Below are 13,762 nucleotides of genomic sequence, written 5' to 3' on the forward strand. Positions count from 1 at the left end.
TATGGAGTGGGATAACAGTTGTATGAGCCCCTAATAAAATGTTAAAAAAGAAAAAAAAAAAAAGACTTGGTGGGCTAGGATGTGCTCCACTCTCTCTTCCTTCCCCTTAATTTTCTCCCGTGTGCTCTGATCAGACATGCCCCTCTCCCTGAGCTGCAGCTTCAGGGCCATCCTCTGAAATAATTTCTTCTGAGGGAAGGGGCAGTTCAGCACATTTTTAATGCGGTTTTTGTGGTAAAATTAGGTGCCTCGGCTGATATTCATGTCGGCTTATACTCGAGTCTATATAGTAACTCGCAGATCTTATATGGGGAACTATCAACTGTGTAAGCGTTAATGAAGCAAGCTGTATTTATTGTGTCGGAGCATTTGTAGAAATTTTATAATCAAAGCTACAGACATGTATTGACAGTAGTGGCTCTCGATTAAGGGTGAGTTTGTCCCCCAAAGGCCATTTGGCAATTCTGGGGACATTTTTACTTTGCCAACTGGTGTATCTATCTATGTGGTACCACTGGTATCTCGTGGGTAGAGGCCAGGGATGCTGTTAAGCATCGTACAATGCATAGGAGAGCCCACAGCAACGAACCAGCCACCCAATGTGTCCATCAAACTGAGAGACTGATTTACAAGCTCATCTTACCAAAATCTGCAACTTGAACTATTAACTCGGCTCAACCTCCTGAGAATTAGATCAATAGTTTAAAAAGTGGCCTGCAGTCGAAGGTGCTAGCAGTTAGAGTGGACATAGTACATGCCAGGCCTTTTACTGGCCCTTGCACTGTGGACACAGCCTCTCTGCCCACAGTTGCCTGGTTCGTTAGGGTCATCTGAAACTCCTGCTTTAGCACCCAGTGCTCACACTGACGTCACCGAGTACTCCATACACTACTCCCGGGACAGTGCCTTAGACCCCTATGCAGGGGACTTCTGTTTGAGACAAATTTTAATAAACTTGGCTACTTGGTTTTTCAATCCACAAATGATTTAGAACAGCAAATAAAAGCTGCAACCAGGCCCAAAGGAGAAAATGAAAATCACAAAAGAACCCGTATGTAAGGACAGCCGAGTCAGAATGCAAAACAGCAGGTGCTGTTATTTGGAGCTTCGCCTCCCCGACTCTGTCAGTAGGAAATGATACTGTAATAAGGAACCAATTTCCCAAACAGATTCTGATGATCAGGATCAATGAAAAAGTTAGCATATATTCTACAGTCTGTGTTTAAGAAGGCACGTTGCATACAAAAGAGCTTCGAAAAGTGCATGGAAAAATGGAATTAAAAGAGCATGGAACTTTCCCAGCAGCTCGTGAAGCCCTCCTAGAATTCTGATTATTTTCAGTAGGTTAGGTTAAAAAACTCAGTCACTGCAAGGATTCCTGTAGCAGCTCCATACACTTGATAAGGCCATTCATTTTTAAAAAGAAAACAAAATTGTGACACTTGTTAGTTACTTCTGATCTGCGCTGTGCGTAATCCCAGAATTAAGTCTAGTTTGCAGACTACGAAGACAAGACAAAGGGCTACCTACTTCTCATGCTACCTACTAAGCAAGAAGTTCTGGTGTGGAACGATATAATACCATACATTCATTAAGATTATGTACATAATTTGTCTATACGACATGTGAAGGTTATATACTATAACTTGCAGTAGATCATGGTTGAAAATAAGGACAAACTTTTAAAAACCAGGCATCCTATCTCCAAAGCCCTGCATGGGAGGCACTGTAATGTAGCATTTGGGACCATCGGTTCTGGAACCTAAACACCTGAACTCTAACTGTGGCTCCAGCCTCCGCGGCTCCCTGAGCGGTCCAGCTTCAGCGCTGTGCTTGATCACTCTGTGCCTCAGTTCCTGTGTGTGCATGGGGCTGTCACTTTGATGACTAGATGGGATGAGACACACGGTGTTTCTGACAGTGCCTGCCTCTAAGTACTCGGTAAACATTTATTGAAGCGTTTGCCACGGGAAGTGAGATGGGAGCCATCCATCTGAGTGCCAGTCTTGTTCCACTTCGTAGTTATTCACGTGGCCTCACTGTCTCCTATTTGAAACTCCTCATGATTTGGCCATGTTCTGGAGAATCTCTCCAAAGTTCCCGCAAGTTTCTCAAGTCAGATCCCCAGTTCCTCCTCGCCGCCATCCCACCCTCCTATCCGGAGCTCCTCCGGCGAGCAGCCAGGGCTGAGCAGCACCGTACTGACGGATCTCAGGCAAACACCGGGAGCCTTCAGAAATCTCAATCTTGAAAACCACGTTTTGTTTTTCAGTTCTCCTTTATGTGTTCGTGGGACATGGTTCTTTGGGACGTGGCCTCCACCCCAGGGGAGCAGGACGGCCAAAGCCAGCGAGAACACTGATGGATTGGCACCAAGCTCAGCATGGCTGGTGCTGAGCTGAAGCCCCGTCGCCTATTTAACGACCAAGCCGTCAATGTTGTGCAGAACATGCGCCTTCCAGCTCCTCTCTCTCACCTACCGTCCCACAGTGACCGTGCACTAATTCCCAGTGAAATGCAGGAGAGTGGGGTGGGTGTGCTCAAGTGCCCCCCATCTGCCTCCCGGTCACGTGGCATGCTTCACTGTCAGTACACCCTAAAAACCTGAGGCCGACCCATCCTGACTCCTGCTGTCTCATTTCAGAATGATGTACACATCAGCTAGGTGACTCTCGTGCAACTAAGCTATATGCATTTAGTTGGTATTAAGTGGGAACCTGAACATTTTGTCTTTGGTGACCTGATCCTGGGAAACTTGGCCTAATAGCTGCAAAATAAACACGTACCTCACATAATTCCTGTGTGTGGACTTCATGATTTTTATCCCAAGTTTGTCCAAGGTGTCTCATCTCTGATTCCTCACATTTAACAGGTTAGAGCCCCCTGGGAGTCTGATTTAAAGTGCTAGCTGATAGGATGTGTGGGTTACAAGACACCTGCAATTTTCTTATCAGCAGAACATCAGGCTTAAACAGCATGCTTATTAACAACCTTTGATGTACAGATCTTAGAAAATTCTCCTAGACTACCTTAGATGCGCCTCTTCAGGGTGGCATGGCTTCCTGGCTAGGGTGTGTTAAAGAGACACACACGTGTATCTGTCAGCTCACCTGGAGACTGAGCTTCTGGCAGTTCTGGAGTGGTGCTGTCCTGTTCCTGTTGTCATCTGCACGACACGTCTTCCCTGTGCATTTCTGAGGCAGCTGCAAAGACACATTTGGAGTCAAAAGGGCTGACCATGAGCCCTGGTCGTGTGGTGGGGTACCCGCTGGTCTACTGCCCATAGGCCAGCAATTCAAAACCACCAGCTGCTCCTGGAGAGGAGGAGAGGCATTCTACTCTCGTAAAGACTAACGGCTACAGGAAGCCGCAGGTGCAGTTCTGCTCTAGGACGCCCTGTAGGGTCACTGGCAGGAAATGTATGCAGATCAAGGGCGATGCACACAAATTCAGGCTACAGCGAACCTAAAGTCACCTTGGCAAACTTCCTACCACATGGTGAATCGTCCCCCATTAATGACATCAACAAATAGATACATTGCAGCCCTACTGTGTGCTGGGCACTATTCTAGACACTTGGGATAGCGCAGTGAACAAGATGGACAATGCTTTTCTCAGGGGTACTTCTACCAGGTTGTGCGGATAAGCACGTGGCTGCCTTGGGGGAGTTGGGGCTGGCAGCCACTTAGCAGTGCCCGTGGCTGCCAGCCCCAGTTCCCTCGGGCAGCCACGTACCTCTGAAGCTGTCCGTGGTTGGCCCTCCTTGTACCCCTGTCTCTTCCTCTTCAAGTGCAGACGTTTGAAGACAACTGTTCTGCGTCCCCGGAGTCTCCTCCAGTTAAATGTCTATTGTCTTTGGTAGCATTTCCGAGAATTTGGTGTGCATCTGCCCTGCTCACCCTGGATTCGTCAGGTTGTGGCTCCCATGAATCCCCGTTCAGGCCAACTGGCACCTCCTGCTTCAGGGTTTCCGGGAAAGCCTCCAGCAGGGTTCTTCTCCAGAAGCATGTAAATGTTTTATCCCCTATTTGAGGAGGAGAACTTAAAAGGAGTAACTTCAGAAGTTGCTACTGAGTGCTTTTAAGATCTTCTGACGAAGATTGTGTGCGCGCACGCATGTGTGCATTTAACACCCACCAGACCAGATGCCAGCAGGTCAGCCCTGCGTCGCTGTGACTGCGTGTGTGAGAGCAGAATTGTGCTTCGTGGGGCTCGCAATGGCTGTGACCTCCTTGGGACTTTTTCAAGGTGGCCTTAGGGTGCATACGAAAACCCCGTCTGCCCAGCCAAGTGCTTAACGGTTCCAGGGAGTCTACAGTGAAGTAGTCGGTCTTTACCTGAAAAGTAAGACTGTCACAGCCATCATGGATGAGCACCACCATCTATAAAACGCGACCTTACAATGTCAGGTAAGTCAGAAGGGTGTAATCTCAGTATTTAAAATGCGAATTAATTAGCAAAGGAGCCACCACAAAGAGCTACTACCAAGCTGACTGGCATGATGACTGTGTGTGTCAGAGAACAGCTGTGCTCGATCAGGCTCTCGGGCTGGTTTTTGGAAGCGGATTGCCCGGCTTTTCTTCCAAGGTACCTCTGAAAGAACCGGGCCGCATCCCCATTTGGGGATCACTGCTCTTGTGATTCCCAGGAAGTAGTTAGGAGTTGCATTCAGCTATAAGAAAAGCGTGACTTAAGCAAATTAGTGTTTTGTTCTCGTGGAAATAGAATTCTAGAGAGAGCCCGAGGTTGAAGTGGACCCTTCACGGTGCCACCAGGGACCCTGACGCCTGGGTTCAGCCACCCGTAGCATGAGTTTGTCATCACCTAACCCCAGCCTGCCTGCTCGACCACCAGCGAAGGATAGGCAGGGAGAGGGGAAAGGGGAAGGGAAAGCTAGTTGAAACGGCCTCTTAATGATCTTTCTCCAGATCCCACCTAGTGCCTTCTAATTGGCTCGCCTGCGTCACGTGGTCGCCTCTGTGCAACGGAGGCTAGTAGTGCTCTTCAGCTCAGTGCACCGCTGCTCTGAAAGCTGAGTGCTGTAAAGGGGGAGCTGGTTGAGATAACTACTATGCCTTGGGGCCCCTGTTTTTATAGAAGTTGATAGGGGCTAGTTTGTTCACTGTCCACTTGGTTTCACTGGTTGATAATAAAGGATTGAGAGGAAAGAATTCTGGGAAGACGTGTTAGTTCCAGGTTGACTAGAGAAACAAATTCACAGACACTCATATGTATATAAGAAAGAGCAATTGTATATTGTGAGAAAACATCCCAGTCCAGATCAAGTCCATAAGTCAGATATTAGCCCATATGTCCAATACTAGTCCATAAATCCCCCTTTAGACTTACGCAGCACATGCAATGATTCCAAATGGAGGAAGACCACAGGCCAGTGGGTAGAAAGTCTTGTGGATCCAGTGGTGGAAGCATCTCAGTGCTGGCGTGGGTCTCCACGTGGCTCCTCCAGCTCCAGAGCTCTGGCTCCATCGGTGTGTCTCCATGTGACTTGTCAACAGGAATGTGAAACAGTGTGTGTGTGTCCCGCCTCCCAGGAGGAAGACAGGAGTTCCCAGAATCCTCAGGAGAAGGCCATGCCCACATAGAGGCACCACTGGCTGTGACCTGATTGACAGGCTAGCCCCCACCCTTTTGGTCAAGTTGACAGGAGATTTATATAACTCCCACAGAAGATGACAATGGAAGTCACAGCGTCTTAACCGCCTTGAATTCCCCCATAAAACGGCCTCCAGGAAAAATAAAACTAAACCGATCATCTGCAATAAGTGGCTACTTAGGTGACATCACTACAAACCCACAGATTCAAGAAGGTAGAAACCATTGGCAGCTCTTGACTTGCAAGGCATCAGCACCTTTGTAGAAAGCAGCAGAGGGGCCGTCTGAGCAACCTGAGAGTAACCCCAGAGCAGTTGGTGGTAGGGAGAACAGCAACTGGAACTTGGAGGAGTTTGGACCGCCCAGTTACATCAATGAGTGTACATGGTCCACAGGAAGACCAGGAGAGGCTGAAGCAGCAAGACCCTACGCCAACAACACTAGGTGCAATTTCTTTCTCGGGCAGCCAAGAAGAAACAGGTGGTAATGAAATGCAAGTAGGGTAGGCTAAGGGTATTTGGGGCAAAGGAAAGAAAACTCAAGAAGAGGGTAGGCAAGCGGGGTGGGAGTCAGGGGGAGGAACAGTTCCAGGAGACCTCAGAAAGGAGGAGGCCACGTCATGAAAACCCCCAAATAAGCTGCCTCCCTGCTCTCGGGTCACTTCTGGGGCACAGCGACCCTGCAGGACTGTGAATCTTTGCAGGAGCAGACAGCCTCATCCTCTCGCAGGGCAGCTGTTGCGTTGAAACTGCCGACAGTGCAATTAGCAGTCAATGCTGAACCCCATGCCACCAGGGCTGGAAAACCACCCCGCTCACCCCGCCCCCCTAATGCGCAGGAAAACGAATTCCGTGTAAAAATGAGCAGCAAAATGGATCCAGGCAAATCTCATAATGAAGTTATTATAAGAAAGATGAGAATAAGGAGAATAACATCCCTAATGATAATGAAAGCATTCCAGAAAGACATGCCCACAAAAGCAGATAAAAACTATAATGGCATTTCAAAAGGAGCTAAAAGCAATTAAGAAAATGGTGTAAGATATGAAAGAAAGACATTATAATTAGGAAACCGAATTTAGGTAGTGGGACTCTGGGAAGAACTGGGGATAAAAGAAAACTCATTTCACAAATGAAGACCACTTGAAGGGTGCCAAGTGAAGATGCACAAGCGATCATGCCTTAAGGGATACACGGCGAAAGGAAGGGAAGGATGTTGGATATCCGAAATGCATGAGGAGAAATCAAAGAATCTGAGAAAGTGACAAATATGGCCAAAGGACATCAGACGGAAAATAGACCACACCGCAAACTCGAGGAAGTCAACCCAGCAGCTCAACACCGAGACCAGTAAAATCAGGACTTTAAAGAAAAAAAATACTGGAGGCATTCAGTGCTGTACCAGTGTCACTGGTTCAGGCAACATGAGTTTATACTAATAGTATGAGTCATGCTGAACGCCTATATAGATACAGATTAGATCTAGATGAGGCATCAAAACGAAAAGACTAATTCACTTACAAGGGAAAGAAAACGAGATGATTATCAGACTTTGGGCAATAGCTCCTTATGTCAAAAGACGACAGCACAGCATCTCTAAGATACCCAAGGGAACAGAATGTGAGCTAAGGTTTTTGTTTTATGTCCAGCCAAACTTTCAGCTGTGAAGGCCACAGACAAAATGCTATCAACATGGATGAACGTAGAGAATATCATTCCCATGAGACTCTTCAGAGGCATTTTCTAGGGAACATCGGTCAGACAACCCTAACGGTTTGGTGGTGGTGGTGTTGCTGGGTGCCACCGAGGGAATTCTGGCGCAGAGCAGCCCCGTGCAACAGGAGGAAACACCGCCCGGTCCTGTGCCCCCCACAATTGGTCTTAGGTTTGAGCCCATTGTGGCAGCCACTGTGCCAATCCATCTAGTTGAGGGCCTTCCTCTTGTTGTTGCCGTTCCTCTGCTCTACCGAGCACGATGTCCTTCTCCAGGGACTGGCCTCTCTTGACAACGTGTCTCCAACTTGTGAGGTGAAGTCTCTCCATCCTTGCCTGTAAGCAGAATTCTGGCCGCACGGCGTCCGAGACAGACCCGTTTGTTCTTTCAGGAGACGTTGCTAGTCAGTGGTGGTAAGCACCAGATTGGTTGGATGTATCTGACAGTGTTAGTGGCTTTGTAGGACTGTTAGAAGGAGGAGGGACTCGTGTGGGGACGAGGCAGCCTTCGTGTTATAGAATTTGAAGATGCAGAGAAACCCGCTTACGCAGAGGCACGAACACAGGCCTTTGCCATCAGTTTGGGTTTCTTAGGTTGATGCCTTGTCTTCCTCCTTTCCCCAAGCGCTGGTAGACTAAGAACCAACCCCCGTTGTCCGAGAGGCACTGGTGAGAGTATGGTCTGGGGTGGTGGGGCCTTGTATAGTGCATTGCACAAGGCGGGCCTGGAAGCAGGACCTGGCCTCTTAGAACCCCCTCAGGGCCTAGCAGTGTCTGACTCATACCCATTGCTTAGTAAATGCTGGCAGGGTGGAACGAAAAACGAAGGCACAAAACAAAATCTTGAAAGAGCATGTCAGCCCCTCTTTCCATCGCTTATTTACGTATTGGTTGTCACATGCGAGATGTTGTTAGCTGCCATCAAGCCGCTGCTGGCTCAGCAGCCTACGGACAAGAGAAGTAAACGCCAGCCGGCCGGCGCCGTCTCACATCATTCCGTCCATGCCTGAGCCCATTGATGCAGCCACTGTGCGCACCATCTCGTTGAGGCTGCTTCTTGTGTCGCTACCTCTCTCCTTTACAAACACGACGTCCTCCGGGGACCGGGCTCTCCTGATAACAAGCCCAAGTCCATGAGACAGGCTGCCCGTCTTTGTCCCCCAGGAGCATGCGGACCGTCCTTCCAAGACAGATTTTTCGTCCTTTAGGCAGTCCGTGGTACTTTCAATATCTTTGCCAGCACATAATTTAGTGGCATGGATTCCTTGTTGGCCTGTCTTATTCGAAGTCCAGCTTTCACATGAAAATCCCAGCGAGGCATGCTTTTCCCACAGCGATAAACAACTGGAAGATATCGGCAGCCCGTCACAAAGACGTGTGTCTCGCTCGCTGGCGTTGTAAAGCCAGGTGTTGGCGGGGAGACTGTGTTTGTTGTAGTCACTCTGGGAGCCAGTGAGTGGAGCAGCCATCACCTCGCATCCTGTCACTCGCTGTACCAGAGGGACATAGAGCCCTGGAGGGCTTCACACTGGAATAAATCTCCCCCCTGTAAGTGATACTTGTTACTTCTGCTCACTGCCAGAACTTGTGGGAAGAGTGTTTATAAGGATGACTCCTTTATTCTCATATATTAAGCAGCCTGGCAGGCTGGGTTTCTGGGGTGGAGGGAGGTCTTCACCCTTGTGAGTTGGAGGTGAGTCCCAATCATGTTCTCATAATTAATATTGTTCCTCATTATATCTTTCCATCATAGTGCTACCTTAAAGTTACCTCTTACAAGCACATGGCTGACTTAACTATAGGAGCAGCACATGCTATTTCTCTCTAGACTCTGAAAGCAGCCACACACCCCTTACCTGCCCCAGACACTGGTGCTAGGTTACTCCTCCTGTGTACTCGGGGACCTCTAGGGTAGGGGTACAACCCACTTTGTTATGTATGTGGTTACCTGTCATTAGGGGTATCGAATGCCCCCTGAGTGTATGTAAACTTGGTTGGAAATACATTCTCTTTCTGTATGTGGATCTGGCTCCTGAAGTCATGATGGTCCTGGAGGTGAGCACTTGCAAGCTTTATCCTCTCTGATGCCTCTTTAATTGTACCCCTCAATTACACAACCGCTCCTTGGACCCATTTGATTGTGGAGGTCGGTATCCCACAAGAACTGTCACACAGCCTTACCTAACTCCAAAGATGGTCATGAAGCACTTGGAGGGCAGAGAGCTGGAAATACGCCGTGGACAGGTAATAAGGTTCAATTCAGATAGATGGATGGATAGGTGGACGGGTGAATAGATAAGTGGTGGGTGGAGCAAAGGAGGAAAGGAAAGAAGGAAAGTTAGAAGGTAGGAAGAATGCACACTATTAGCCTTTCCACAGCTGAGGAAACAGAAGCACTAAGAGGTTGAGTTATTTGCCAAGCTAACCTGCTAGTGAACAAGGAGCTAGAATTCAAGTCTCTATTTGTCGGACTCCAAAGCCTTTCCCTCTTGCAGCCTTCGACCCTTTCTTTTTCATAGATGAGACTAGGAGGCACCACCTAGCTTCATCTCCACCCATAAAAAACAAACCAAACTGCCATCGAGTTAATGCTGACTCATAACGACCCTACAGGACAGAGTAGAACCCTCCCAGTGGGTTTCCAAGACTGTAACTCTTTACAGGAGTAGAAAGCCTTCTCTTTCTCCCAAGGAGCACTTGGTGGTTTTGAACTGCTGATCTTGTCGTTAGTAAGTCAACGTGTAGCCACTACACTAGCAGGGCTCCTTTCCCTACTCATAGACTTCATTTTACTATCCCAGGAAGAGGGTTCAACTGCCCTTGGTGAACAACTACTGAAACATAACTACACTCATTGCCACTGAGTTGATTCCAACTCAAAGTGACCCCCAGGCGTAACCGAGTGGAACCACTCCAGGGGTTTGCTTGGCTCTCATCTTGACGGAAGAAGACTGTCAGGCCTGTCTTCCGCCACACGGCGGGTGCCAACCTGCTGTACCATCTGGGGCCCGACCCAACTCCTAGGCGGTGTTTAAAAGGGATTAAAAAACAAAATCAGAAACTACTTCTCAAGCCTAGATTACATACTTTGCTTGTCCTGTGTGGGGTTTTCCTCACAGATCTCCCCCTCTCTTCATTGTTCTCGCCTTTGTGACCTGTCCCTGAACAAGCCAACCAGGAATGCAGCCTGGCTCCGGAGAGGCGCCATCAAAGGAAGGAGAGGAACTCGAGCCTCGTGTTAATTTGCTGAACCTTTCAAATGTTTCCCCAAGGCTTGGAGTTTGGCAAAAATAATGGTTCAGGTTAGTCCTGGGCACGTGTTCTCTGTGCCCCCCTGGGAAATAGCAGCCATGTGTTTTGAATTTAGTTTGTGCTTGACTCATCACAATACTGTTGCACAAGAGATTCTCCGTGTCCAAAGAGCTTACTTTCAAAGCAAATGTCTTTTATTTTTGCCTTTGGAAATGGCTGATCAGATTTTATCAAGAGTCAGCAGTCTTGTCTCTTAGGAAGATTGAATTGGAAACTTAGAACTCCAGCTTCATACACCAGCCTGAGGAGAAAGTTTTTTCTTCTTCTTTTGCTACCACTACTTACTAATATGTTTTAGACTAAAAAATGACCAGGCCTATATGACAGATGAAAGTTTTGAAATGGAAACTTGGGGAAACTGATGCCTCATTTTATAATTTTAGGGTAATTTTAAGCAACTGAAAGGAACAATTCCCATATCCTTGTACCTTATAGGTGGTTTGCAGTGGGAGCTCTTCTTATTCATATGTTAGATCTTCTTGGCCTATTTATGATTTTTTAAAAGTGCCCTTGGGTTCAGGCTTACAGCCTCAATGGTTGACTAGTCTAAGGTGTGCAGACCTACCTACTATATTATTCCCCAGATCAGCTTGTCTGTTGTCTGACTGAACATTGCACCATGGGCGAGTTCATTCAAGGGTGACAAAGGGCTAAAGTCTTGGGGGTTCCACTAGTAGACCAGTGACCTTGGTCTTTTTGATGATTGTTAGTTTTGTTCTATCCTCTTAAATCCTCCTTTTATGTAAGCATAGTGATAAAAATGACTTTTCCAAGGTCCTACAACCTAGTGACAGATAACACATTTAGGCTGATCTGGGCCCTAAGCCTATATGCTTTCCACTAACAGTATTTGTCATATACTATAAGTTTACTCTGTGCCAGATAATTTACAAACAACATTTTATTTGTTATAGCAAATTATTGCTTATGATGCGTGCAGAGAGGGTTGCAGGCTGAATGATGCCCTCCCCAAACCAGATGTTTCAAATCCTGCTATACCTGTGCGTACGATCCCCATCTAACGACAGGGCTTTCTGTGTCCTTGATGCAGTATCAGTGTAGGGTGTGTCCTAAATCAATGTCTTTGGAGCAGCAGGAAAAGCAGAGCTGGGGGAAGATGGCCTAGATCCGGGGCAGGAGCTCAGAAGAGCCAAGGACCTTTCTCCAGAGGCCACAGAGGGAGCAAGCCTTCCCTAGGGCCAGCTGTTTAACTACAGCAAAAGAAATGTCTGCTGGTTACAGCACCCACCGGTGGGATTCCTGTTAGAGCAGCATCACGCGGTGAAGACACAGAACAACTGTAGACCACTGTGGGGACTTGCGGTTTGAACAGCGACAAACAGGACCAGCTTCTCAGTTTCTGGTTCTCATAGCAGTGGCAGTGGCACCACCCTGAGCAGCTCCATTCTGACCAGTGTTGGTGGCCTCATAGGGGCGCTGGGGTGTGTGGGGTGGGGGTGTGTTGGGGAGCAGCTTCCTGGTATGCAGGTTTACAGCTCCTTTATCCCTAGGCTCTTTGAGCTCCCCCAATATTATTGTTAAAATCCTCTTCATGAAACCCCTGGCTTGAATATCTATTGTGTTTGCTGTCCTGAATAGACATACTTTCTTCTATTCATTCATTCTGTGGTTCATTTAACAAATATTCATGGACTGCCTCCTAATGTGGTGGGCACTTGGAAAGAGTGATAAACAAAACAGACAGAGTCTCTGCCCTCATGGAGTCTGCCTACTACTCATAAGAAATACAATTAGCCAGTAAGCAATGATCATGCAAGATTATCTCATATTAGAAGCACAATAAAAAACAGAAATGGCTTAGGCAATGTATACTCGTCTGGCTCCTATAAATGACGTCAGGAAGTAAAGGCAGAGGCCCAGGACTTTGTGGTTTCTCCAAGTAATCCAGACTCCTTAACACTTAGCACTTCACTTCCCCTATGGCGTGGACCTCTGCCCTGAAAGATTCCATGTGAGCTCCAGCTAGCTAGCATGTTCAGGTTACAGGCAGCTGGATGGTGGAAGGGATTAAAAAGGGTGAGAGAGCATAAGCCATTCTCTTTTAACAGGGTTCCTGAGAATGCTACTTGGCAGCACCTTGAAGATTTTTCATTGGCCTAAACTCCATCACCTGCCATATCCAGCTGCCAGGGAGACTGGGAAGTGTAGCCTAAATTCTAGACAGCGATGTGTGAAATTGGGTAGAGTGTCTGTTTGACAGGGTTCTATTCCTAAGAAGGAGCACTGGTGGTGTAGTAGTTATACTGTGGGCTACTGACCTCAAGGTTAGCAGTTCAGAACCACCAGCCACTCCATGGGAGAAAGATGAGGCTTTCTACTCCCTTAAAGAGTTGTCGTCTTAGAAAATCACAGGAGCAGTTCTACCGTGTCCTATAGGGTTACTATGAGGGAATCAACTCAATGGAAGTGAGGTGTTAAACATTATTATTACTAAGCAAGAAGGGGTGTCAGGGTAACCAGCCCCTAACCAATAATCACGGGTCCGGTAGGCACAATTGTGTCTGCTATAATATACAAAGATTATAATAAAGTCATAGAGAATAAGAGAGATAGGAGTAAAATAAAAGAGTAAGACACATTTCATAGTAGTATACTCACCTCAGCCTCTTTCGATGGTGCACATGGAGGTGTGGGAGGAGGACAAGGAGGAGAGAAGATGGAGCAGGGAAGGAGGGAAGGAGGGAGAGGGTAAGAGGGGAGCCAGGAGGAGAGAGAGATTTATTTCTAACCAAGGCTTATATATAGGAGGCAGACTAGCAAAAGAAACTCCATTTTTGTAAGCTGCTAAGTAACTTGCCCATTCCTCCCTCCCATCTCAGAAAGTTGACTGCTGGTTGACCTGCCCGTTCTCCATCGCCTTATGGGAAAGTCTCTGCTGCTGATCAATTTTAGAATGTACTCCCATGTTCTACAATTAGTTTAGATTATTCTTCAATATATCATTTGTTCTGATTCAATATTGTTCCCTTGGATGCTGCAATCTGAATGGTGTAGTTAATCTTGTCATGATAACCAGGATGCTACAATATAATCTTGTTATGGTAACCAGGATGTTATAATCAATTTTGGTGTTGTTTCTTTTTTTTTTTTTTTTTTTAATTTTT

The 13,762-nt window shown here is 47.2% G+C and overlaps 1 protein-coding gene across 5 annotated transcripts in view; it reads left to right on the top strand.

Moving 5' to 3' along the window:
• YIPF1 (Yip1 domain family member 1) overlaps positions 1 to 13,762 on the top strand; it is a 67,911-nt gene that overhangs the window by 50,869 nt on the left and 3,280 nt on the right. For 4 of the 5 annotated variants that reach the window (XM_030886093.2, XM_045292185.1, XM_045292182.1 and 1 more), the window contains one exon: positions 2,273 to 2,795. The exons of the other annotated variant lie outside the window; for it this stretch is intronic. The gene's annotated coding sequence lies outside the window, so the exon portion shown is untranslated. Of the gene's footprint in view, positions 1 to 2,272; positions 2,796 to 13,762 lie in introns of those variants that run through there. 5 annotated transcript variants of the gene reach the window in all.

The sequence above is a fragment of the Echinops telfairi genome, unplaced genomic scaffold, assembly GCF_000313985.2.
Source record: "Echinops telfairi isolate 266 unplaced genomic scaffold, ASM31398v2 ScPeMD7_443;HRSCAF=831, whole genome shotgun sequence".
Lineage (NCBI taxonomy): Eukaryota > Metazoa > Chordata > Mammalia > Afrosoricida > Tenrecidae > Echinops > Echinops telfairi.